Source organism: Corapipo altera, unplaced genomic scaffold (genome assembly GCF_003945725.1).
Source record: "Corapipo altera isolate COAL_440 unplaced genomic scaffold, ASM394572v1 61411, whole genome shotgun sequence".
Lineage (NCBI taxonomy): Eukaryota > Metazoa > Chordata > Aves > Passeriformes > Pipridae > Corapipo > Corapipo altera.
The window spans coordinates 11,065,320-11,092,908 of record NW_020884875.1 but is presented as its reverse complement, the minus strand read 5'-3'; the positions used below and the strand labels follow the sequence as shown (position 1 = coordinate 11,092,908).

General features: G+C 37.3%; 1 protein-coding gene and 1 long non-coding RNA gene across 3 annotated transcripts in view; one reads left to right on the top strand and one right to left on the bottom strand.

The window, feature by feature from the left end:
• LHFPL2 (LHFPL tetraspan subfamily member 2) overlaps nt 1-27,589 on the bottom strand; it is a 121,563-nt gene that overhangs the window by 47,646 nt on the left and 46,328 nt on the right. For both annotated transcript variants that reach the window (XM_027634548.1, XM_027634549.1), the window contains exon 2: nt 14,094-14,145. The gene's annotated coding sequence lies outside the window, so the exon portion shown is untranslated. The remainder of the gene's footprint in view (nt 1-14,093; nt 14,146-27,589) is intronic.
• LOC113943160 lies at nt 13,343-25,951 on the top strand. The gene is made up of 3 exons (XR_003526217.1): nt 13,343-13,485; nt 24,580-24,581; nt 25,937-25,951. It is a non-coding gene; the product is annotated as an uncharacterized LOC113943160 (long non-coding RNA).

Sequence of the window (27,589 nt, the reverse complement as noted above, 5' to 3'; positions counted from 1 at the left end):
TGCATTTTATTCAAATGGTTTCCAAGGACTCAAATTGTTTCCAGCCAGGAACCCACAATGGCCTTTGATTATAATACAGGCATTTATTTTTCAGTGACAATTTTACAAAGATATACACACACAAAACAGGTCCCATGCAATCTGTATTTACAGACTCTCTTGCCTCCTGCCAGAAATTTTTCTTCTTCTTTAAATAAAGAACTACTGCTCTTCTTAATGAAATGAACATTTCTAAAGCCCCGGAAATCTAGCTGCAATTAGGCAATATAAATCAAACCACAGTAATGAAACACACAGATGACTCAGTTTTCTAACCAACATAGCAGGAAGATTTTTTGGAAGTATTCTAGCAATTTTTAACATTAGTATGCAACATATTTTAGTCTGTCAAACAGCTATTTTCCCCTCCTGGAAAAAAAATTTGAATTCTGCTTTGTTAAAAAAAAAATCCCCCCCAAAACAAAACCTAACCCAAAAATATGTGAAATAAAGCAGAACAACAACAAAAAACTCCTATGCACTACAGATAAAAGACATATATTTCTCTATATGAGAAACAGAAATCATTCAAACTTTCCACCATGACAAGAGTTAATCACCTCAACTACAGACAAGACTTTCAGGATCTTGACCTAATATTACTGAACAAGGACACACCACAGGGCTTTCGGCTGAAATGTGGCCAGCTACTTTTTTGTTCACTGCTTCAGAGCAAACAAATCTGTCTCTAGTTTGTGCCAGCAATTCCAGCGATGTCTGTAGTACAGGCCTGTGAAAAATACTGATTTCATAAAGTTTCAGGTTTTAAGAAAGTTCATAGAAAATTCCTCACAGGCTTGAGATCAGGTAGTGTCAGTGCTGGGAGACAGCAAGCTGAAACAATTGCAAACTATTCCGGAGAATATACTAAGTTAGAAAGAGATTCCATGAAAGCATATTTCAATGTGTCTTGGCCCAATATCCTTTTCCAAACAAGCATGATGTACTTATTACTGTTATAGCAACATTCAAACTGTTGCTATAGAAGCTTATAGATCAGCCTCCCGTCTGCTCAGCAGCTCTCTATTTTCCTTCCCTTTTTGAGCTAAAAGTCATCTTTAAAATGTGAGGATAGCAGTAAGACTTCAAACCTGAGACCACAGACTCTGCCGAAAACTAATGTTTACTTATTAATCCTGGACTAAGATAAAACAAGAAATCCATTGCTCACTTTCAGGAAGAACATCTTTTAACTTACAGATCACACTTCACTGGTCCCTCTCCAGTCATACACCATTACAGAATGAAAGTTATTGCTCTCACTAAAGGCATAACAGTACCCTCTTTTTAGAGAAAGAATTACAGATTGTCCCTCAGACCCAAAATTAATGTTTGAATACTGATTATTTTTTATAACATATAAATGTCAGTTTAGAACAACAAAGAACTGCATGAAGCAACTCTGCATTTCAAAGGTGGCAACTACGGGTAAACAAAATACAGTGCTAGAATACTGCACTGACAGAAGATCCATAATTTATAGTTTCTACAACACTGGCTGAAAAGAGCAGAAGTTAAGCAACACAATGCTTTTCCCTGAATACCGCTGCAGGAAAGCTTTCCACTCAGCAAATAAAGGGCTGGAATCTGCTCTTGGTTCACTAGTATTCAATATGCTGCACACAACTTACCAAATGTCTGTGTGATTTAGCATCCCAAGTTTTCCTTTTTTCCTTCTGCAAAACCACAACTCCCCTTAGCCTTTTGTGCTTCGGAAAGGACAAGTGCCTGTGAAGGATTGCTCTGTACCAAACCAGCAATTGTTCTGCCTTGGAACAAAGGGGCACAATTCAATTCACCTTTTGAAAGGAGCAAGTAGACAATTCTGCTCAGTTATAACTAACAGATGCAACTACTATCTAGTACTAGATAACACTAATGCTAACATATAAGAATTAAAGGTGGTAATAATGATCTGTGACAATGACTCTTATTTTCTTGAAATTATAAAGGCAGGACGTTAATCAGCATAGCCATCAACCCTTATTGTGTAAGCCATCATGTGCAAGTCATCAAAATGCTTTAGCAACTGGAAAACTCAGTCTAGATCTTTATCAAGTGATGATCAGAATAATAAGATCACAAAGACTTGTGCATCCATTTCATTAAAATAATATGTTCCTTACTACAGTATGGACTTGATCACAAGTCAGCAAACCAACTTAATTCCATCACTGCTTAAATAACTTTTCCATGGCAAAAACATCTATTCTGTTTTACTCAACAGACTTTGTTCTAGGCTATGTCATAAAAATATCAGACTTAAGGCTTTGAGAGACAGATTTGAATCTGACTAGGTCTTTTCCTTCTTCCTTAAATCACAGAATTAAAACAATTTTTGTTCCAAAATAATTAGGGCAACGACAAAAGGTACAATGTTTTATGTGCTGTTCTCTGTTGCTCTCCTCTTCTTCAAAACTTTCAAAATGTCTGTGGCTAATATTTGTTAAATTACTCTCTGGGCCTCTTCTAACCCTGCGATTTATTGACTCTAGAGGTGACAAAAATGCCTCAAATATAATGAGGAGAAAGAAACAAAGCTACATAGTAGTGCTCTGGGAACAACCTTTTTGCAGGATTTTTCAAATAATATGCCAAATTCTGTGAAGTTCTAGATGAGCCTTTTAGTGTGCATGTGTTTCAGTGTGTTTCAACATATATTCCACTGTTAAAGGTGTAGTTACTGCTCACTGAAGCCAACCAGAGTTTTTCACCTACCTTCAGTGAACACTGGACAGATGTGTACCCCTGTTACTACAGATACGGAGACACCCTCCCTGCATGCACACAAAGGAATAGCTCTTGAAAAAGCCACAGCTGTTTCTCACTGCAAGGATTAAATCCAGGTGGATCATGTAACAACTCTTACAGTTGTGCTGATAATTCCAAGTTTGAACATCGCCAACATTTTAAAAATGTCTTAAAAAAATGGGTGGATTAGGCCACCCTGGTTGGAAAATCTGACAAAATACATAACTTCATATAATCCTCACTGATTTAGGCATGCTACAAATTGCTGGACCTGTACAATAGACACTGCATCATTGCACCCTTTGCCAGTTAGGAAACAGGGCTAACACACACAAACAGCTGAGCATATGGAACTGATCTACAGATTAAACTCAAGTGGAAAATGGTCTCATTTTCTTTTCACCTTGGAGTCTGCTATTCTGACTTCCGTTTCTCAAGCATAAGATTGTAAATATTCATATGAATATTGAAAGCCCAGCTTTATGGACCTACTTTGGAAAGCGATCCTGTTATTAAATGCATTATATTTTATAATACATTAGCTTCCAATGAATTAAACTGTAAAATTCCATTCATATTATTTAATATACTATGTTTAGTGAATATGAAGTCAAATTTATATAGTCCCTTAGTGAAGTATGGGCATAATTACTTAAATCAATACATACTATTTCATCAGCTGGCACAGAAAGCAAAGTTCCATCCTCAAAATACCACTGCACAGTTCCCAGTGTTATTAATTTCACTTTTATTAGCATGGATAATACCACAAAAACATGCTGTTAGTTGAATCTACAAGCATGATCCTGTAAAGAAATGTGCAACTATAGCCGATACCTATCGAAACCAAGAGAGCTCAGATGATTTCCAGCTTCTGTGATTTCATCATGAATGTTTTCCTTGAGTCATACGTTTAGGAGCCTCAGCCATGGTGTCCAAAATTACATTGTACAATGTCATTACTGTAGTGAGGGGGAGAGGAATCTGCTATTTTATGCATCAAGTCACTAAGCATGCAGGTGACACCCTTGGTAACATGTCAGACTATTTGGTATCAGATTTTGTTGCAACAAAACCAAGAGACAGCCACAAAGGTGTTTTTCATCTGTTAATGATAATTTCTGAGTGACAGCGCACTAAGATCCACATAAATGAATTCCAAAGTGTCGTCTTTGTTGTGTACTTTCCCTAAGGAGAGAACTCCCATTTTTTTCCTTTCCTTTTCCTTGGACAGCTTATGATAGCAATGGTATGACATTCCACCCACATATAGGCTGGAACAAGTCAGAAACTGCAGGAACATAGATAAAGCGAAATTGTCTGGGGATTTTTGGGTTTTGGGGGTTTTTTTTCTTCCCTTATCAACCCAATAAAATTATTATCAGTAAGAAAACAACACTGGCTGGGCCTCTGTTGCTAAAAGCTATTATTCTGTTCTATAATTTCAAGACCATTCAAATATTATTCAAAATCATGTAAGAATCAATGCTATCTAAATCAGACAGTGAGAGGGAAAGCATAAAAGTCTTGTAGTATAAACATGCTTACACATTTTAAAATTCAGCTCCTCTGTATATCCTTGAAACTCTTAATAAGTTTAGGAAAAGCAAGTGCCATAAACACACTGCCTTTCAGTATCCATATAAACATCTGTAAATTCTAACCACTGTTGAGAGCAGACACTGCTATTCAGCACTGACCAAAACAGTTTAAATCAGTAGAGGAACAGGAGAAGAAAAAAACTTCTGTTCTCATTTCCCACCCATGGCACCCACAGCCTCAAACCCAGACACTCATCACCTCGGTGAGAGAGCCCTTACACAAGGCTTCTCAAATTACTGCTTCCCACTAAGACCTGAAACTGGCTCCCTTTAACATCTGTTAATCTAATTGGTTCCTATGAGCCTGTAACAATTAAATCTGTTGTTGCAAGGAGCAACAGAGAAAGGGGATTTTATGTATCCACAGCTGGGCTCTTAGCAGAACAAATGGACGGCATTTGACTCAATAGCTCTCACCAAAATCCAGTTATTAAGCTGTGAGAACAAGCCCCAGATGAAGGTGATGGCCTCAGAAAGTGGGCTGAGCTCAATGCTCTTTTTAGCTGCTCTGTCACAACAGCAGTCATAAAGCGGGACCAAAGGCTGCTGAACTTCTCTAGTCATCAAACCTAACAATCCTGGTGGAAGGTATGACTACTCACGGTAAATACAGATTTAAGAACTGTGTAAATAGAATTTTAGCATAATGTGTTATGACAACAATTTTCAGTAGGCCTGTAATAACAAGGAAAAAAAGTGGAATCAAAGTCCCTGTTTAGATTCAAAATATTTTCACAAAAAGGGAAGTAATGCAACAGCTGAGCAAACTGAGCTCTTTACTTATGCAAAACACTTCAGTAGATTTCAAGTAGAAGTAACTCCTTTTTTTTACCTAAAGTGAAAATGGAACAAAGCAATAGCCAGTTCAGTATCAGACCTGGTCCCTTTTCCACAGACACTCAAGGACAGCTCTCTGTGTACTCACAGCAGACTGTCACCTTCAAAAGGAATTTTCATACACCTAAGCAATGTGAATAAGGGCTTGCAGAGCAGGAGCCGTAATACCTTCAGTATCGTCAGCCTACTGCGTTAAGCAGAGGAATTAAGACTTCATTGCAAGTTTTGTAGATATCTAAGTCCAGACATCTCACACTGAGAGAGTAAGCAAGCCCTGCAGCTTTCTTCCAGTGCACCAGATAATTACAGCTAATTTTTTGTCCTTTCTACACTCTAGTTTTAGAATGACTTAATGAAACTCTTCTCAAAGTGGTTTTGCTCTGTGTTCTCTGCTATACCTTCTACCACAGTATTACACCCAAAGAAGCTGGGCAGAATGCTATACTGAGCAGACACCACAACTCTCAGAAGTTCCTCAATCTCTTGCAATAGTCTAACAGATAATTTGCCTCATTTACTAGCTCCTGTCTTAGGGTGTGGGAGGAACAACAAGTGTTATTTACTTTGTGGGAGTCAGCGAATTAACAGCTTTCAACCTTCCTTTTATAAGAACTCTCTAGCCACCATCTTTTATTTTTTTAACGGCTTTGTTTGTTATTCATCCCTTTCTTAATATGTTCCTCTAATTTTCACCAACCTTTGTGAAATTCCACAAAGTCAACTTTTTAAACAGAAACGTTTTTAACAGAGAAATTGAAACTCGGTACTTTTAAGTGAAAGCAGAAACTTTTCATTCCAGAGTATTACTGAAGAAAGTCTATAGATGTAAAAATCCTTTTATTTTTTCCCTTTCTGAATGTTTTCTTAGACCATCACAACTACGGACACTTAATACATTCCATAACATCAGCCAAGAATTCATCAGTCATATAATTCCTTTTCTCTGATGACTGAAATACACTTCAATTATCTTAATTGCACTTTATAATGATTTCTAATCAAACTCAGGCAACATTAGAAGGTTATTCAGTATGTAGAGGTATTTGATGCTCTAACATGTAAAATTATTAGCAGTGTGCCAATGTAACCAGGTTTCTTCTAAGGATGCTCAAATACCTGGAAACACACACAACTCCTAACAGGCTTTCCACAGGTATAAAATTTTCAGTTGTGCCTCAAGACACATTTGATAAAAACAACACAGCAATCTTTCAGACTGTTGCAAAACATGCTAAAAAATATGAATTTGCACAGGTAATCCTAATTCCCATCTTACTGTTGTTAGCTGAGTACCATCCTAAAACAGAGGTGATGAATTTTTCAAATAATTTGGTGAAATGTAGCACAAATTAAAGTGTGCTATTACTATTCATAGATTGTCTTCAATAAGAAGGAGCTATACACACAGATTGCTGATTAAAAGAAGTAAAAATAAATAGGATAAGGTCCTTCCTAGTTAAGAGCCATGGCATCTGGTCAATTTTCTTCTGATTCACTTAGATATTCTACATGCAGAAAAAGCATCATCCCCTCTATATTTCAGAATCATTAGTATGCTAGGAGTACCTCTGAGGTAGAGTCCCTCCAGCTGCCAGGAAAACAGTCATTAAAAAAAAATTCCGTAACAAAGAAAAACATCCATGAGCGGACAGACTGGTGAGAATGCCAGGAAGGCAGACCCAAAACATGCTTTAATTTCATGGAGTATAATGTTGTCTTGACATATGTGCATGCAAGAATACTTTATTATCATACTTCTAACAGATTTGACAGTTTCAGGAAGGAATATGAACAGTAGCCAATTTCAAGAGAGAAATATGCTCAACACAATCTGGAAAACTAGTTGGATTTCAAGGGATGTTTTCGACCTCCCTAGTATAGAATTTCTTTTTGTTCTTCTTAGCTTCAACTTTTCCAATACATGAAAAAAAAATTACCTGCAGGGAAGGATTTTTTCCTCATTTAATAAAATCCATAAATCTTTAGAGACTATAATTTTTTTCTTTGTCTACTGCATTAAATTTTACTCCCAAACCAATCTTTATGAAAATATTTATCTTCCTGTATGATTTCTGTAAGAGGTGGATTTAAAAATCATACTATAAAGGACAATGGCAACATTCTACCAACTAGACAAAACTATTTTGCTTTAGAGAAAAAAAATTAAAAGAGATAAAAATTGCAAAATGAAATAAAATAATCACCCTACATTTCGTATAGCTTTTCTCTTTTCAATTACAACAACATATAATTTTATCTGGAGTTTTACCAATATTTCACCAGAATACCATTCTAATACTCAGAAAAATAAGATACTAAATTTAAAGGCATTTTTCATGGGCATCTTGAAGTATTTTAGGAGATACTCACCTCTGGGTCAGATGTTACCTCACCTCCTCCCATCCATTTCTCCCATTGCACTGAGAGTCAGTAATATTCTGCTGTTTACTCCTGGTCCCAAGTCCTGCATTACCTTCCAGTGATCTTTTACTACCAGACTGAGGGAAGCACTGCACCTATGCAAAACTGCAGCAGCATGACCAGATTGCTGCACTCCACTGTCAGGGATTCCTGATTTTGTGTATTAGTAGATGTCCTTGATTAAGTCATATCTCATGCTGGTTTAAAAATCAGTGCAATAGAGATTTTGGTGGTTCTCTGGTATTCAAAAACAGTTCAGCCAGAAACTTTTGCTCACCAAGCTGGCCAGTTCTCAGTTCATAACTCTCATTCAACGCTTTTTCCATGATCTGACAGCAAAAATTATTGGGAAAAAATATTCTGTATTCTTATGGTTCAATTCTACAATGTATTTAGACACACAGGTTTGAACAGCCTTCAACAGGTTATTTGCAAGCTTGCTTAGAGGCTGTAATACCTCCCTCCATTTAATAGCTTTGGGAAATAGTCTGACAGCTTCAATAGCTTAAGCTAGAGAGGGCCAGAAGGACATAGGAGAATTCTTCTATGAGACGTTGAGTGCAAAGGGTAAGACAGCCTCAAGAAATGCAAAAGGAACTATTTATTTCAAGCAGTTTAGTTCTACCTGGTCATAAAGTTCTTGGCTCCACCATTGAGCTCTGAGCACTGATCTACTTTCTGCATAATGTCAGTCACAGCCAGGGTAGAAAGTGGGTTTCAGTGATAATATTGGTGACTCCTGACCACAGTCCTTCTCAATCTATACAGATTTCTTCTTTCACTGACAGCTTCTTTTTAATATCTCTTTTCCCAGACATTATGATGGCCCCATTTCTAAGGAATTATTTCCATGCATAAGGCTAACACATCTGCTTATCTTCAGACATGTACACAGCATGGAACTCACAGATCATGCACCTTTGAAACAAGTGAGTGTGCTGTAGTACATGGTAGAAAAAAGGGGGGAAAAAAGAAAGGTAAAACATAGTCTATTTAGCACATCTGAAAATGAGTTCAAGCTCTTTTTAGTTCCAGTAGCTGCCTATAATGGAAAAAATGAAGATTGGCTGTTGCCAAAGAAGTGGGCAGTAAGAAATAACAGATGTGAAATTTCAGCAACATCATTGCCTAGGTCAGTTGTACAGACAGCTTGAGAGCCAAGGTCCCTGCTGGGCTGCAGCGTTCTCAGAGACACACTTGCTTTTTTTGCTGCTAAACTGTTGTTGCTCTTGCTTGGCTGAATTTTACTGGGCAACCTCATCCATGAATGCAATTGACAAGAAATATTCATGTCCTCATAAGCATGTGTGAGCTGTATGTAAAGGCTCTTCAATTAAAGTTAGTCACTACATTTTCCAAAATCATTTTAGCATTTTGCTTCTCTCATCCTTGGTCCTGCTCACCCCTCTTTATTTCATGGAAACCTATGGTGAGTGGGAGAGAAAACACAGGTCCTTCAACACAAGATCTTATTACATGAGGCTCACAAAGAAAGTAAGATCAAAGAAACCGATATAATCTGTTGTATACATTTTTAAAAGAAAGGGCAGTGGTTGAAAAATGCCCTTCAAAGAGTCAACTCCAATTACATAAGTTATTTTCAAGATAAATCAAGTTTCTTGTCAGAGTTTAAAGGGGAAATTATGAATACAACGTCTTTAGAAAGTATCACATCAAGAGCTACTTCTCTCAGCCAAATTTGCAAGATTAAGTGGATTTCAATTTCAATTAAAATTAAATAAAAGTTATATTTAGGCATCACAAATGTGCCTTGAAATTATACTGTGGATCACAAAGATGACTGTTACTTGAGGGGAAAAAAAAACAATTAAAAAGCTGTATTACAAAAAAATACTTTCAGTGAAGAACATCTAATATTGGCAGCTAACATCAGCAGAACTGAAGCTAGGGTGTCACATCCATTGTGCACATGCATTGAACACAGCACATTCTTCTGCTGTGTTCAAAATCTGGTTGTAAAATGCAGCTCTTAATAAGCCTTGGTTTCTATGCTATGTCTCATCTGGTATATTTATTACCTGTTGCTGAAAGAAACAGTACTACTCTCCCCACCTAATTCCAGCTGCTTATTACATCTTTGTCCCTTTTGTTACATCTAGTAATTTCTCAGCCATAGGACAAGCCAAGCCAGCTAGTTATCTGGTTTAGTTTTCCTTCCCAGGCAGTTAGGTTTTTTTTTTTCTGAATTAGTTGCTTACCTCAAACTCACCTTGGGACTGGGGGCTGATGCAAGAGGGAAGGAACAGGCTGAAGTGATATTGTCCCTTTTGGCATCAGCCTGCAGCTGTGCAAGACCAGATGCACTATTAAACAAGGCTCTGAAAAATATTACTGGCTTTCTTCTTGTAGAACAAATATTCAAGTGTTTTCAGAATTCCATGTCACATGGTGAGCTCCTCAGAGCTAATGAGAAACCCTGCAAGTAACAATAGTAATACTATAGCAACTGAAGGAATCCACAGGCACCAAAGTACAGTGACATGAACTGAGACGCAGTACCTGGACAAAAGGCCTTGCAATTTAAGCCAACAAAAAGAGTAAGAAATTAATTAACTTTCCTAATATCCCTTGTTAACCTACTGGTTAACAACAGAGGCAGAAGTCGAAAGCGGGAGTCAGGGCAGGCAGTTCTATCTGCTACACCACACTTCTTCCTGTAGCAGCAACTGGTATTTAGTCACTGCTTGTGGCATGGCATCTCCACATCAGGAACTGCACTAAGTTCCAGAAATAATAACATTAAAATTAACCATTGTTTTTTCTACTCCATAAGCAAATTATCAGTTCAATGTGGTTTACAGCATCTGAAAGTTTCCAGTGCCTTCCCAAGGAAAGAACTTGAAACCACAATATTTTTCGGACTCAGTAACTTGTCCTTTCTTCCCCCTAATGACAGACAAAAGGAAAGAAATTGGAAAAAAAGCCCACTACTATTGTTTCTATTAAATAGAAGTGGGGTGCAATTTGTGATTAGTGCTTTAAAATCACCTTGAAGTTCTCTAAAGAAGGAGTACATAAAGATAAATTATATGAAAAATAAAAATGAAAAGGTAAAGCACAGACACCGAAAGGAGATTATTCAAAGAGGAAAAGCAGTACAAGTATTTAACTTCCTATTTATTTGGGCTGCTAACAAAACCAAGTAAAACCAGGAATACTGGCTACACGCTATTTTTCAATTCCAGAGGTAAAAACCCACCCTGTCTCTGTGCCATTATGTACATAGTACAAAACTGTACTGATATAAACAAAGCCATATATCCCAAACCAAACAAAAACCCCAAAAATCTACTCCCTGTCCCTATCTGTATGGGTTTAACAGAGACCCTTTAGTGCCTCAAAACTATTACCAAATTTTCAATTTCCAGATAAAGTATGGCATGACTTTATCAGAAACAAAAAAATGTAATTCCTGAAGTTACCATCATGAGGCAAAGTTCAGCACATAGATAAGATGACAGCTAGAAAAGCTTGAGCAAACCACAGCATTCCTTCTTCTGAGTGTTACCACAGCACAAGGAAAGACCTTCAGAAAGGCACTCTACTTGCTTTCCCTCACCTTGGTTTCTTCCCAGTTGTTCCCAAGGCCAGAAAGCATAACCCTCATCCTCCAGTGCCAACCTGGACCCTATCCAGGAAAGTTCAGTAAGTATTATCACCTAAAGAGGAACAGGACTAGCTAGTCAGAACATTTATTTTCATGTAACACAGAGGAGTATTTGTCACATCATCTGGCAGGTTTCAGAGCAGTTGGGATGAAAAAAGTCCATAGTCCAAGGACTGCACCTTTGTATCAACCTCTGTCAAAATTACTAGCAAGTGGCTGAGGAAACTTCAGCTATTAAAAGAGAGGATCAAACCTCCAAATCCTCAGACACAAGTCTCACAGTCACCCATCAGAGTCCTGAGGCTAACACTCCCCAAGTACCTGCTGTTTTCCAGAGATGTTCAACACCAGCCTCTGCCTTTGCTGAGGCATCTCACTGGAGCATGGATCACCATCAGCTGTGATATGCAAGTCCTGGAAGGATCTTAACCGCCCCATACTAAGCAATCAATTTTTGGTTAGTAGCATTATATGGAAAACTACAATAACTGGTCCTTTTTTGCGTAATACAATATCAGAGTCTATCTTTCATGTTTATTAGAAAAGGCATCATAAGCTTCTACCCTACTCATATTGCAACAAAAGGAGCACACATACAAGTCAGCAAGTATGGGAATGTTCTTATAATTACATTGAAACACTGGGGAGAAAAAGAAGAGGAAAGAGTAATCAAAATACCAAAGATTTCTTTAAGAGATTATCAGAAGGTAATTTGATCCTTTAAATTTTTATCTTTGTTGTTTATTTCTTGCTTCCAGTTACAATTTTATGAATTATTTAACTGCAATTGAAATGAAGATTTTTAGGGAATGAACTGCTTAGATATTTTCAAATGTTCCCTCAAGACAAATTATGCAAAGCCTTTGAAGAAAACCCAGACAACTAGCCTTTGTTGTGCTCATTAGCACATCTGGAGAGAAATTATATTATTTACATATTTTATTATGAAGAAAAAGTTATAATTTCAGGGTTTTTTTCAACATATTAGATCTACATAGAACTAATCTTATCAACTGTGCAATTTTACCAATCACCACTACACTTAACTCTCTATGTTGGCTTGCAACTGCTGGTGACAGTTGCTCAAGTTGTTGTTTAAGTTACCTTCACCTTAATGCATGTACTAGTGTTTCTATTATACTGCTAAGCGCTACACGACTCCCCTCTTAACTGGTCTGAGGCACGCTGTCTTAAAATAAGTTACATTATCTGTAACACTAGCCAAGAATCAATTTTAAATTATTAATAAGTCTCTTTAATTCTTAACTATCCACTTCTTAAACAGCATCGAACTTGAAAGAATACCTATATTTTTTGTTGAATAAAGATACATAAACTGTCTATGATGCTTTTATTCCAGTTGTGCACTAATGACACTATGAATACAGCATTTTAGTCCTGACAATTGTCAGGCAGTGGAGGATAGGGACACAGGGGTAAATAAACACTAGGCAAAAAGGAATTATCCAAAACTAACTGACAAATTCACTTATTTGCTTTTCCTGGCAAAATACAAGCACAAATAGAAAGGACATAGTAAATATAGAACTACATGAGTGCTAATATTCTAAACTGATAAATTCCTTCAGTGCTTTAACTAAATGGTATTTTTAGAAATGAAGAACAAGCATGATTTTCAGAGGTCACTAAAGCAAAAAATAATAAAAACAAGGCAAGGGTTACTCACTGTATTGGCCACCAAAGTCAACAGCACATAGAACCACATACATAGGTGCTAAAAACTTTTATTTGCTGCTAACAGCACTGAAATCAAATGACATCCCTTAATATAAATATGAAATTTTTCACATTAACTGGCTCTACTATGGAAACCAGAGAAACAGAAATACGACATTATTCCAAATACCTATCTCTTGGCAAGAAAATGCAGTTACTTTTTGAAAGTATTATTATACTCCTCTTCTATCAGCCTCTTCTCCCAGGCAACTAGTGACAGGACAAGAGGAAACGGCCTCAAACTGCACCAGGGGAGGTTCAGGTTGGATATCAAGAACAATTTTTTCATTGAAAGGGTGGTTAAGCATTGGAACAGCCTGCCCAGGGAGGTGGTGGAGTCACCACTCCTGGAAGTGTTCAAGAATTGACTGGACATGCACTTGGTGCCATGGTTTAGTTAACATGATGGTGTTTGGTAAAAGGTTGGACTCAATGATCTTGGAGGTCTTTTCCTACCTTAATGATTCTATTGTTCTATTGTATTCCATGATTATTAAATAGAATTAAGAGTTGATGAGTTTATCTCTGCCTGTGTAAGGCTCTCCTTGCCAGCCTATACCTACAGATAAGGAAGCACAAACAATATATTTATAAATGCATTATAAAACTCACTTTTTAAAGTATTTGAAATTTTTAAAGTTCTTCCTTAGATCCTTCCTGAATCCTTCTCTAGTCAAAATGGTACATAATTAGCACCTAAGATGCAAAAAATCAGCAATGAGCACAGGGAATCAAGAAAATTATCTAACTTTACAAAGAACACTACAGTTTTTAATATAATGGGTCATGTTACCACTTCAACAAGTATAGACTGAACTGATGTACCCAAAATATTTTAAGTTTTTTCTAAGTCAGGGTGGTGTGGGGAGGAAGCTTCACTTATCGAAAGCAATCACTGAGACTACATCCTGTTCTTCTTAAAATCTGTGAATGCTCTGAAAAGGAACTTGATGCTCAGAAGAAAACATTCAAAAGTCATAACCTACTGCACATCTTCCATCCTTCAAGCAGCAGTCAAACTTCAGAGTCAGCCAGCACGTGAAAATACAGATAATATAATCTGAATTTCATTTACTTACCACTGTTCCAAGTCCCTAGGCTTGGTCAACCGCTTCAGATGCCTGGCAATACCTAGAGAAATAATTGATGTAAAATGTAAGAAAGGTACAGAGCCAAAAATATGAAAACAATATTTATGATTAGTATAGGTGGCTGGAATGGTAAAAACTTTGCTTGTAAGAGATTACATGCACGACTAATATTTTGCTACCAGGACACTTTTGCTTGTCTAGAAATGCAGCATTCTAGACATCACTCCAACCACTAAGGAGCTAAGAAAAACCACAAACCGCGGTCTTGAGGAGAGCAGACTTTGGTGTCTTTAGGGATCTGTTTGGTGAAGTACCATGGGATAAAGTCCTGGACGGAAGAAAGGCCCGAGAAAACTCACTAATATTCAAGGATGACTTCCTCCAAGCTCAGAAGCAATGCATTTCAACAACAAGAAAGTCAGGCAGAAATGCTAGGAAGCCTGCATGGATGAACAAGGAACTCCTTGACAGACACAAACAAAATGAAACCTACAGAGAGTGGAAGAAAGGACAGGTAGCTTAGGAAGAATTACAGAGGAATTGTCCGAGTAGCCGTGAATCAGGTTACAAAAGCAAAACCTCTGATAGAATTAAACCTGGCCAGGGATGTCAAGGGCAACAAGAAAAGCTTATATAGGTATTTCAGTGATAAAAGGAAGACTAAGGAAAATGTGGGCCTTCAGAAGGAAATGGGAGATTTGGCCACCCAGGACATGGAGAAGGCAGACATACTCTATGACATTTTTGCCTCAGTCTTCACCAGCAAGTGCTCCAGCCACACTGCCTGAAATGCAGAAGGCACAAGGAACTACTGGAGAGGGTCCAGTGAAGGACTACAAATATCATCATAGAATCACAGATTATCCTGAGTTGGAAGGAATCCACAAAGATCATTGAGTCCTACTTCTGGCTCTGCCCAGGTCAACCCACAGAATCACACCATGTACCTGAGAGCATTGTCCAAAAGGAGCTGGGGGTCTGGACAGAAAGTGGGCTAAACATGAGCAAGGCAGCAAGGAGTGTCAAGAATATCCTGGAGTACATCTACAGGCTAAGATTCTACTAATAACCTATTATTTGCCTTTAGCCATCAATCCAGGAATACGCATCTGGAACAGGCAAACCAGTTTTGGATCCCCAGTACCAAAAAGTAATAAATTTAGGCGATAAAAATAAGGTGAGGTTGATTCACCAATGCTGAAATACAAGATTTCTCACAGTAAAAACAAATCCTGCATTTTTATACATTCATCAGGACAGGATATATGAAGAACCTCCCCTTACATAAAAGAACAAAGTGAGCCAGAAAGCCAGTATACTCTAACAGAGATAATTTGGCTTTGCTGAAGATGGTTTAACAATGGAAAAGCTGGTGCAGAACTTCTAACAAAGTGTGCTGCTGAGGACAGATGAAAGTCTATCAGGAGCACTGCAAAGTCAAGTACAGCTTAAAACAGCCTCTGAATTCTTGGTACACAGAATATTACTCCAGAAAAAAATCCAAGCAGACCAACAAAACCAACTCACCAAAAAAAACAATTGACTGGACCAACTAGCTGTGATTACTCCAACTTTTCTGTCTCAAAAAGTTAATATGGCAATGAAAATATAGCAGTGTTAGCACAGACAGAGACTACTTTTAAGAACAAAAAAGGTCAAATTGTTTTCTTAAAACTGAAGTACCAAAAAATGAAGGATCAATTTTAAGTATGTGTAGACAAACCTAATTGTCTGAGCAATCCATTAAGTGGTGCTTTTAAGGAAAATTTCGTTGCTTGGAGTCTGGGGTCCCTAAGAAAGAGAAGTACAGGCTAGGTAAGACAGGAATAGCCCACAGCTGAAGCTGTAGAAAAGCCTTCTCTCACAGAGACATCCACTGCCAAAGGCACAGCAATGTTCTTCACCGGCACAAGACACTAAAGAAAAAATTCAAAAAAGAGGAGAGCATGTATTATATTAAAAAACAAATCCTCTTTTATCACCATATTAGTGACCAAACTAACAAGAAGAAACTCTACGTGCCTTCCCCTATCCCACCATCAATAGGCAGTACGCACTTCCTGTATGCTGCAGATAGCCAAATCCTTTCAAACAAATCAGAATGAGAAAAACACATGTATGCTCTCATTCTTTCTCTCAGGAACTCTTACAAATTTTGCAATAGCGCAGATGGATTTCTACAACAGTTGGCAAAAATACATAAAATCTGTTTCTTTCTTTCTTTCTTTCTCTCGACTAGCTGTAAATTTGGTTGCATCAGCCCTACCCCTCAAAGAAAAGGTGAAAACATTACATTCTTCAGTTTTAGCTCCCTTCTCATTTGCAAGGGAAAAATGTTTTAGTATAATTCAGGGAGAAAGAGTCTCTATACCAAGCAGAGCCATTGATTTCAAGTTTCTTTTTATTTACAGTCAACAGTAGAATCTAATAGGCTGGACACTGATAAGAGAACACAACTGGTTTGATAACATTCCCATGTCACATACCCTGTCTTTGTAGACAACAGGAATTAGGTATACTTAGGCTACTCAGCACAAATAAAATAAAAAAAAGAATACAGATATATCCGCTGTATCTTAAAACATCCTTTTCAAGTAGCTTTTTCTTCAGTATACGACTGCGTGATACTTCCACGTATTATATAACAGCAATTACCCAAATCAAAGAAATATTTACTTATTCAGGAAGGTTTGTATGACCAATTATGTCACTATGAATAGAAATAATGCATTCAATGGGTTCTTTGTCTTTTGCTATCAATGCAGAACAACATAAAATAAAATGTTAAAAAAAAAAGTAGTATTTCATAGGCGTCATCAAGGCTACCTTCAGAAATAACAGCAAAACAAGAATAGGAAAGTATTTTCTTTAGGGATATACTTCTAGCAGGTTAAAAAAAATCCAACAAGTGAAACCAACCTCTAAATTTATTACAATTCTAAACACTACAGGAAGCTAACAGCTCAAGATACAAAGCAGAATTTTTAAAAAATTTCTTCTCAGACTTATTATTCTCTGTTTCTCACAAACCTATAGGAGACAAAAATTCCGGTTTCATTTTTTGTATTATATATCTAATCTGTTAAATCTAGAAGGTCATCCTTCATATATGTCCAGATGTAATTTAAAGCAAATTCAAAAGAGCCACATAGAGCAACTTAATTTACAAGCTATTTCACTGAGAACAAAAGAAAAAAACCTTACTTTTTTACACTACAAAAAATATTTTACTCAAATGCACCTGCATTACACATCATTAAAATGTTTAAAGCAAATATTACATTTTTATAATCCTATCAATTCTCACAAAACTAAGCAGAATAAATACAGAAGCATTAAGAGACCTCCACTATGAATGAAAGATTCCTCTTAGCCTGTTACCTAATACAATAACACCTGAGTCATTGATGAATCAAATTACATTTCTTAAATAAGCCATTTATTACCAACCAAAGATATGCAAATTTATTTTTAGTAAAGTTACTCTCTAAAATTAGTTTTGGCTTCTGAGGTTTATTTTATGTAAGCACAAATCTTTATTTGAAGTTAGTAATATGGAACATCAGCCAGGAGCCAGATCCCACCTTCATGGATATCAGTGGGAGCTCTTTAGGGTTATCCATGAGGATAAAAGGACATACATTGTTTACTTTAAAGGCATTGTAAAAGCACTCAAGTTCACTTTACAACATGCTTCTTGAGTCACATCTCTGTGTCACAGGGACTGTAAAGTAAAGCAGCAAGTCCCTCTCCCACAGCTGCACCAGGAGTTCCACCACAGTCAGTGCTCGGGTCTTGCTTCATCAGCCCTTTCTCTCTGCCAACTCAAGGCAGCCAAACCTTTGCAGCAGCATCTCCAATAAGTATATCTACAGCTACTGAAATTATTTCTTGGCTCCACTTTGGCCATAAAGCTGCTCTAGGTGGCTGCAGCTTGGCCACCACAGAGAGGAACCAGACAAGAAGTGATTTGAGAAAGCAGCTTCACCCTGAGACCAGCACTGCTCAGTGACCTGCTGCCTGCATGGGTGGTAAGAGAAGTAGGTCCCATGAGCAGCCTGGTAGTCATAGTACAAAGGCAGGCTCCAGGTCAACACCACAGCAGCTGGGACTGGAACAGGCACACTGGTAACACAGCTCCCACACAGACTGATAGCACTAGGCTGGTCTGACACAGGCTTCTGGGCCCACCTAAGAGTGGGAGCAGGACCCAGGGGAGGCTGAGGCTCATTAACACTCAGGGGACCAGATATGGGGTTGCTAATTAAATGCTCTAACCAGTGGCATGCTCCTCAGCAGTGAGCTAGAAACACTTGGCAAGCTCAGGGTATTCTTCGTAAATGTCAGATGGCTTAATAAATAACAATTTCTGATGAGTATTATTAGCATTCAAACTACTGCTCCCAGATTACCAAATGCTGGCCTTCAAAACACTAAGTTTACAAACAAAGCCATCTGCTGGCAGAAGTGGAAGAGAATGTCTCCAAGGGAGACAGCTCAGTTATCTTTTCCTGAAGGTCTAGAGGTGTCAACTGTGGAGTTTTGTTAAGGCATAAGCAATTAATGCACTGTTTTCTTTAATCAGTAGACATCTTGAGCCTGTTGCAGAAAGCTGCAGAGTTATCCCATCATGGTGTTCTGGAGAAAAAAAAGACTTCTATCCTACCCACTCACACATGTTTCTTTAAATCAACAGCTGCAGGGTTTGTTTGGTTTTCAATCCCACACCTCCTTCTCAGGCCAAAGTTACAGTCAGAGTATGATTCTGGTGACAAAAGCTGTGACTATTACAAGTCAATGAAACAATCATTACAATCTCCAAATTGCCTGATAACATTCCTGCACTCTTCAGTAATTCTGCACCAGGACTGAATTAGGAACCTGTTTGTTTTGTGGTTTCAACCTAAACAAAAAAAATGCCTTAAGCACAATCCTCCTCTCTCTTCCAAAGAAAAGAAGACCTGATTTATCACTCAAACTCCCTGTACATTTAAGACAAGATATCTAACAAAACAACCTAACACAGAACTAGGGACTGACCTACCGAAACACTAACAAGCTGTTAAGAGTCCTCAAAATGCAAATTCAGACTTCTCTGTGGTGTCAGGAAAACAAAATTGTTCACTTTACATGTATTTTCTACGTTGAACTAATCTCCACGCCTTTGTCACAGCTTTCATCTCTACAAATGCAATAAAAAAAAGACACATAAATAGTAGTTTATCAAATTAAAGCATCCAGAGGTACCACCTGTGACCTTCTACCAGCGAAAAGCTGCTTTTTAATCATTAAACACTTCAGTGGTTCATGTAATGATTTTGCTGAGTGACAAAATCTTGAGCTTAGGCCATTCAATTTGGCCTCAAAGCACAGTTACTTCTACTGAAAATGGTCTATCTGAACATTATCCAATGAATAGGCCTATTATGCACTCAAGACCTTAATTCAAAGCTAGAACTACTACTTACAGCACATTAAATTGTATTCTGTTCCTCTCCAGATCATGTCTCAGAATCCATTTTCAGTCTTAAAAAACAAAATCCAAAATCCAAAACCATTGTAAGTAAAATTCAATAAAGATGAGACCCTGAGCAACTTTCCACGTGCCTTGTTGAGCATGTCAGTGAAACCATGTTATAAAAATGAAAATCCTTACTCAAGTCTCATTTGTTCAGTTTTCCAGCTCTGGAGAACATCTTGCTGTTTCTACAGAGCTCTGAAAGTCCTGAGGCATCTCCATCCAGGACACTTTTCCGACACAAGCTCACAAACCCACAAAGAGACACTCCTCTGATGCTAACCCAAGGAAGAGGAAATGGGCTACCCACTGCTTGGTAAAAGCTAAAAAGCAGACTCAGTTTGCAGATGGAAGAATCAGCTAGCCCCAGGAATGGTGAGAATTGTACAGCAACTAAGAAATATGTTAATTTTGGTTTTGTATACTACAAAGATGCTTTCCTTTGCCTTTCTAATTTTTTTCATTTTAAGCTTTTTCTGGAGCAAATTTACTTAAAAGCTGCTAGAGAAACGATCTTTTAAGAAAATGTCCTGGTAATACAAGGAGTATAAAGTCTGGGTTTAGCTTTTCCTGAAGCTTATAATGTCCTTTTTGAAGACTGTCACAGCACATATTTTGTAAGAAATTCTAAATATTCTTTAAATTCATTCATTGTTTAAATTATTATTCAAAATCCATTTGAAGTAAAACTGAGATATAGATTCTCAACAAGAATGAGCTCCTAGTGATTACCTTTTACTTTATTTTCCCTAGACCTATTCTTTTTACTACCTAAAAGAAGATTATGAAAGATTGTCTCTACATACAGATACACACACAAAGAGAAGAATCACTTTTAAAAGGGTCTCCTGATTCATAAGGCAAAAAGAGCAGTCAGTTCCTGCTTTTCCTCTCCCTTTCAAGATTATATTAATTCTTTAAAACGACATACTGATTGTTACCTTTACCATTTCCTGTATAAAGGTACTTGCAAGGCTGGAGTGTCATAGGTCAACTTCAGGCTCAAAAAAATAGGCTTACAGAATAATCCATGAAGGATTCAGTTCAAATAGGAAGTGCAAGGTGGAGAAGAGTACTCAATTTTTTTTATTCCTCTTCCCCAGTTGAGGGTAAAAATGACCGTTTCCTTCAGTCTCTTCCAACCTGTGTAATTCAACTCCAAGTAACTGAATGTAATTTTTAATCAGAAATATTTCCCCTGAATATGCATTCTTAAGCTTCCCGCTTCTACCACTCACTAACCTTCACATTCCCAAAAGTAGGGAATATGAGATATTCCCTATGAACAAGACTGTTCATATCAGTTTTGAGATTATTTTCTGAAACTCATGAGACAGTGTTTGCCTCACCCAAACTTTTAAGTCTGCTGCAAAACCTTTTTGATGTCTTCTCCTTTAACTTTTATCAACAACAGTAGGAGTGAAGGAAGATTCTTTGCTTTCCTTATGTCTCCAGTTGCAAAACTGAGATGGTGATAGGAATGAGTTCACTTAACTTGGGCTTGTTCTATAACTTTAAAAAAACCCCTGTGCCTTCCTACCAAATACTTCTCATTAAACAATAACTTTCTAAATTAAAACAATTCATTAGAAAAGAAAAAAATAACCAGACACCATACTTACAGTGTAGGTGGTATTCTTCACCAGAGTCAGTTTTAAAGTTTACTGGTAGATTGAATTCCTAAAGAATGGTTGTTTAATATGTTTATATTGTTTTGAGAAGAGGAAAACGTTCAGAAGTATCTCACAACTTACCTTCAGCCTGTTGGGCAATACCTCTAACATGACACGGAGGTGATGAATGGCAGTATAATCTTGGATTATATCAGTTATCATCAACCCAAAGGACAGTCTTACCAGTTACTGAAGACTGCAGTGAGGTTTTACTTTGAACACTACAAAGAATTCTTATAATCCATAAGTGATGGGAAGAGTAGGACATCCAAACTGGATTAAGAACATGAAAGGAATATGGTACTGATCGAGGGAAGAGAGCTAAGAAAAGATATAAGGTCTTGTCTTCTTTAGCCTAACAAAATGTTGGCAAAAAATGAAGTGTAATTATTTCCTACCATTACTGTAGGCAGCTAATTAGCAAGAAGAGATATTTAAATTGAAAGTCAGCATTGCAGCAAGAACAAAATAACAGGGAATTGACTGTCAACACACTTAAGATGCAGCTAAACCATATGAAAGAGCAAGAGTCTGCAATAGCCTTTCAAGAACAAAAGCAGAGGTAAAAAAAGCTTTCTAGTTTTAAGTTGAAGGCTCATGACGTGATGAAACAAGTTGCACACAACCTGACCGCCTGCAATAACAAGGGAACGAACTCCCTTACAAAGGCCTTCTCATCCAAAGATCTGTACATTAATTAAAGTATATTAGCATAGCTTCCTATCACCCCTTAGAAAGTACATGTATGGCCCGTCTTCGCGAATGAAGATTTGGGAAAGGTCTTTACCCTTCGAGCCTGTGCAGTGGATTTTTTAGGTGAGACACAGTGTGCGCTGAACTGAGCCCACCCTTTAATCCTAAGGTTCATCTGCTGGGGCCAAGCGAGCTTGGACAGTGGCAGTGAGGTCCTCAGGACGTAGGTTTGTTTAGAGTGACCTTCTCTTAGATGGATGGCCTTACAGGGCTGACGAGCTCCATCTGCCCGGGGGAGTTTCCCTGACTGGGAATCGAACGTGGGCCGCAGCGGTGAGAGTGCTGCATCCTAACCACTAGACCACCAGGGGTCCCCAGAAAGTACATATTAAACAGCTTAAGGCCATCCCAAACCCCACTGTTTAAATCAAAACATGCATTCTAAGCCCATTTAAAATACTCTCAAAGTATTAAACATCAAAAATGCAGTTTCTTCTTAACTAGCACCATACAGAACTACTGTCTGTATCCCATGCTTTTGATTATTAAGGGCAGAAGATAACTGCACTTATTAAGTCTTGGTAGAGCACACAATGTCCGTATCAATTATATTCACAAAGTCATGTTTTAAAGAACATGAAATACTTAGCCACTTATGTCATTCTAGACAAAGGCTAAAAAACAAGACATGGGGGTATAAAGATGTTTATTTTGAATGTTATTATCTCTTTTTTTCTTTGGCAAAGCATATAAACAAAGTAATATCCATGAAAGAAAGTTATTTTGAAAGAAAACATGAAAAACTAAGGTCAAGCAGACCTCCCCAAAAACAAAGAAAAGGAAAAAATTGGTCACTTCACAGAGCACAAGCAAAACAGCCCCAGGAAATCCATATGAAAGATTTTTTTTAAAGAATACATAAACGCTGATATGACCTTCACAGATCTCTCCAGAAGTCAAGCTAAGAGACAACATGTCTATGGAACATATAAAGATTTCTGAAAGTTCCTTCTGTTCTCTCCATCTCTCACAACACTGTATTTGCTATTTTAGTAGGAATTAACATTTTAATTGGCTTTGGGCATTTGCTTACTACCAGAATAAACATAACAATGAACGTGCAAGGTAAGTAGTTAAGGAACAGCCAGTGAGGCAGTTAGATGGAGAACCTGGGAGGCAGGAAAATGCATCACTACTAATGTCCTCATACCCTATTTCAAGCTTGTGGGGCAACGCTGTTATTTTCAAGCCAAAAACCACAGGCAGCCAAGTTTACAGCCTTCAATATAATATGATAGGGCTAATTTTAAAACTTCTAAAGGGGTTTAAAAAATTCCAAGGAACTACTATAAACCCTGAAACAAGCCATAATCTTGTCTGCTTAATCAAGTTCATCAAATTTAAGAAGCCGTAAATTTATTATATTCTCTTTTCACCCCCCCTCCTTTTTTATTTTGTAGGTTCAAGAAGGCAAATTTTTTCCAGGCTACATGGGATCAAATAACTGAAAATAATCACATATATATAAGCTACATATTTAACAACAGTTTCAATTCTGCAGCAGCAGGAAATGCAGACTCCTACTAGTAGGCACTATTTTTCCAGAGCTATACATACTTCAGTGAGGGCAATCACACTCAGAACAAGTATCAAGAACCCTTTTTCCATAAGTTTCCTTACCAATGAAAAAAAAGATTTCCAAGAACAAGAACCCAACAATTCCTTAAGTCTCAATGACTGTCTAATGCACTCATTCAGAATAATTATTATGTAAAGTTGAAGCTCTAAGTTCCAGAGTCTCTAAATACTAATCCATTCTCCCCCAAAAACAGCTTTTCAAAACTGTATGGACTGCCTTTTTAAGTGATTTTTCCAGGGAAGGCTGAGGTTTAGAACACAGCATGAGTAGGTTTTCTGACATAATTACTTTCTTATGGTTTTCCAGCAATTGAACATGGACTTAAAATCTCTTGCAGGCAAAGCTGGCTGGTTTAAATAATTGTTTTTGAAAGCACACTGATGATATGCAGCTACTTTACTCCTCAATATCCTTTACAGCATCAAAAGTGCTCTCAAATAAAACAAAATTATACATACATATACAATCACTTGTATTCATATACATAATATAATTCAGTTCCATTCAGGTGGTCCCCCGTGGTTTTCGCTGTCTAGGAGTTAAATATCTGAACCAGACCCTTATCCTTTCCATATATTAGTACTGTTTTCAAAGAACTGTTCAGATAATGAAGACTAAGAAAAGTGCAAATTCTCCACTCCATGCTCAGCTAACAAAGCATCCAATCAGTTCTCACTGAGTTCATTTTGTGTCCACATGTACGTGATTAACAGTACATTGTTTGAAATTTAATTCCACATCTGTTCTTCTGTGGGACTTGGAAAACAGCTGAAGTTTCCTGACAATTGTTTGCAGAGTAGATAATCGCAAGCATGTGTAATAGTATCCCAAAGTGCTAGGGGAAAACACCATGAGTCTAAGAAGCTTATTTGCTGAATGTTTTTGTTTCTTTTCTAAGTAAGATAAAAAAATAAGATGCTCTCAGATGGAAATGATTAATAAATGCTTAAGACGTCATAGACTATAACTCTAAAGGCAAAGCAATACCCAGATTTTCTTCCTAAAGGTCATAATTTCATGTCCCAGTAGTTTGTTCAGAGAACAAAAATCCATTTTATGGCCTGTCAGGTAACTTTTTTTTAAAAGTTATGCAGAAGTTGTAACATCCCACAGAACTACAACACAGAAAATATATGGTTTTGTCACGAAGCTCCGCAGTTGTGACAGAATGTTCCAGGCTATAACAATATGACAGCATCTTTTGAATGGATTGCAGATTTAAGTGTTAAGGATGCATTTTCTTCTGATCTTTATAAAATGGTGATAAGCACAGAAAGGAAGACTAGATAGTAATTCTTCACTGTATTTGCTAATGCAAGTGCAGGCAGCAACAAAGCATATTAGGATATGTTAAGCTCTAAAAAACACTTTTGCCATGCAAGATGCTGTTACGTTGACGAAATCTGCCACAGTTTGCTGTGGATGCTAAATTCCACATTTGCTCAAGAAATAATGGGACAAATTAATGAAGAAACGATCCACAAACAGCCTTAAATGAAACAATGCCTCCTTTGACCCTTTAGATGCAGAGCAGTGGAACCTATGAAAACATAAGTGCAAATTTGCTCTGTATTTTAGGCCATTGGCTATTACCAGGTAGTTCTGGTGAACTGTTTTATTTATGACCTTATAACATCGGCTTGGACCTTCGTTTGATCTCCACACATAATAAGTGCAAGAATGACATTATCTACAGTGACTGAGAAAAATTCACAGGGAGGGCTCAGGGTAGATAAAATACACTGTTTTTACAAACTTTATTTCAATTAATTCTGGGATTAAAGTAACTATTAGTCATACATGAGGATGCCTCAAAGAAAACCCAAAATTTCAGTTTAGTCGCCCCAAACTGATGCCTCAGTCAAAGAAACCAAATACTGCTGCCAAGCGCTACAACAGCACTGCAAACTTTCCAATACTTGGTGTTTTTCTTAAAATGGCAGACACCTGTGATATGTGATTATCTCACACTGAAAGAGGTGCTTTCAAACACCACACACCAAACCAAAACACTTTATATGTAAATAAATATTTACACTATTTCCAGTTCTGTTACACACACGCATATGCACACATACACAATCCCTTGATACAGGCAACAGTGGAAACCACCTCAAACCTAGGTAGTACCATGTGGCCAGCGCTGAAACACTGTGTCACCCTGGGTGAAACAGATGAAGAACGTGAATGAGAACCAGAGAAACTTCCTAGAATGAAAATGGAGAAAAGGTGCAGAAGAAATAAATTTCAAATAACAGAATGCTTATAGTTTATGTAAAAAGAAACTATTCAGATAAGGAAAAAAAAGTCTGATCTCTACAGAAAAGGACAGTGATGGGTTCCAAAAGTATTCTGCTCAGCAAAATTGCTGACATTACTTAATAAAGGCTTCCATTTAAAATGCATAGTATAACCAATTCCATAAATAAGAAGGCACAGAGAGGATACACTGCATATGATAATAATGGATTTCCAACTCCATTATGTAACTTAAAGAATATCAAAAAGGGAAGATTTATAATGCAGAGTATGTGATCAGAAAGCACTGTGCTTTGAAAGAAATGGTCTTAACAAATCTGAATTAAAGTCACTGAAATATTAAAAGGATAAGCAATATGGGTTGGCTAAAAATTAAAATACAACAAATATCCTTATTTATACAAAGAAAGTAGGAAGGTTATGCAGACATAATTACCATATCCATCCACAAACTGGAAATAATAATGACTTTGAATTTTATTCTATTATTTTATATGTTTTTATGTAAAGAATACCTGAGGGAAGGGAAGATAAGACAAATCATTAATTGTAGAGAAAATCAGGTGAACAAACAAAATTCCCTCCTGCACATACAACCCTGCTGATGCCTAGACAGCACCGAAACTAAGCTATCCATGCTGCTGAGCTGTGTACCAGTCCCACATGAGTCCACTTACTTCAAATGTTAGGGAAGTCTTAAGGAAGGGTCTTGACTTTTCTTCCATGTGCTGTGGGCATTGAAAGAAAGGTACTTCTTTTTTTTTTTTTAGCTTTAGTACCCTCTGCCAATACCATTTCCTACAACACCACAGTATATATATACACGCATATATATATATTTTAAAAAGTGCCATATACTTATATTTATACACAAAAGACTACAAACATATCTACTTTAAACACTCCTATAGAGCTTTTCTCTGTTGTACTAAAAAGCTAAATGACATTCAATACACACAGGAGTCCCATGGGTCTCTTCCACTTTGTCCTTCTGTAATTGTACTAAAAGCTTGTCTGGAGTCTCTCCCTCAAGGCATCTGGAGTTGACGCTTCTCTTATTTATCTAGCTAAAGAAAGGTCCCCTCCTTCTTCCCTGCCAATACCATAAAGAATTTAATGTATCAGCAGGGACTCGAAGCTTGAAACTTGATCCAGTATTTTCATAAAACAATTCACAGACTTGCACTGACTTTTTTGACTTAAGAGCAAAGGGTTTCTATACAGCAATTTGGGGCTAGATTAATCCACTCATGTTTCCATCAGTGGGGGAGGGAAGAACAGCATCACAACATGGCAGCCACCAAATTGAGACAGAAAAGAAATTCCTATTAGAGTGCCTTAATACCTTCTTAAGAAAATCACAGCAGGTATTTAATGTATCCTATGAAATAAGGAAGAATGAACACAAAGCAATAGAGAGCCAATTAGAGAAATAAAATGGGAACCAAGAAAAAAGAGTTTATTTTTACTTTACAGGAGGGAGAACAGTGGTTTGTAACTTAACTTTACTGTATATCAATACCCTGGATAACAAGGAAGAAAAACCAAAGGAGAATTTGGATCAAAGGAGCATTGATGTGCAAAGCTGAACTGATTCCCCCTCTCATAACTAAACAACATGACAGGTACTCAACACAGAAGGGGAGTATACCATCACATATACTGAGGAATTTGTCAAATGCTCAACAACACCTCCACTTTT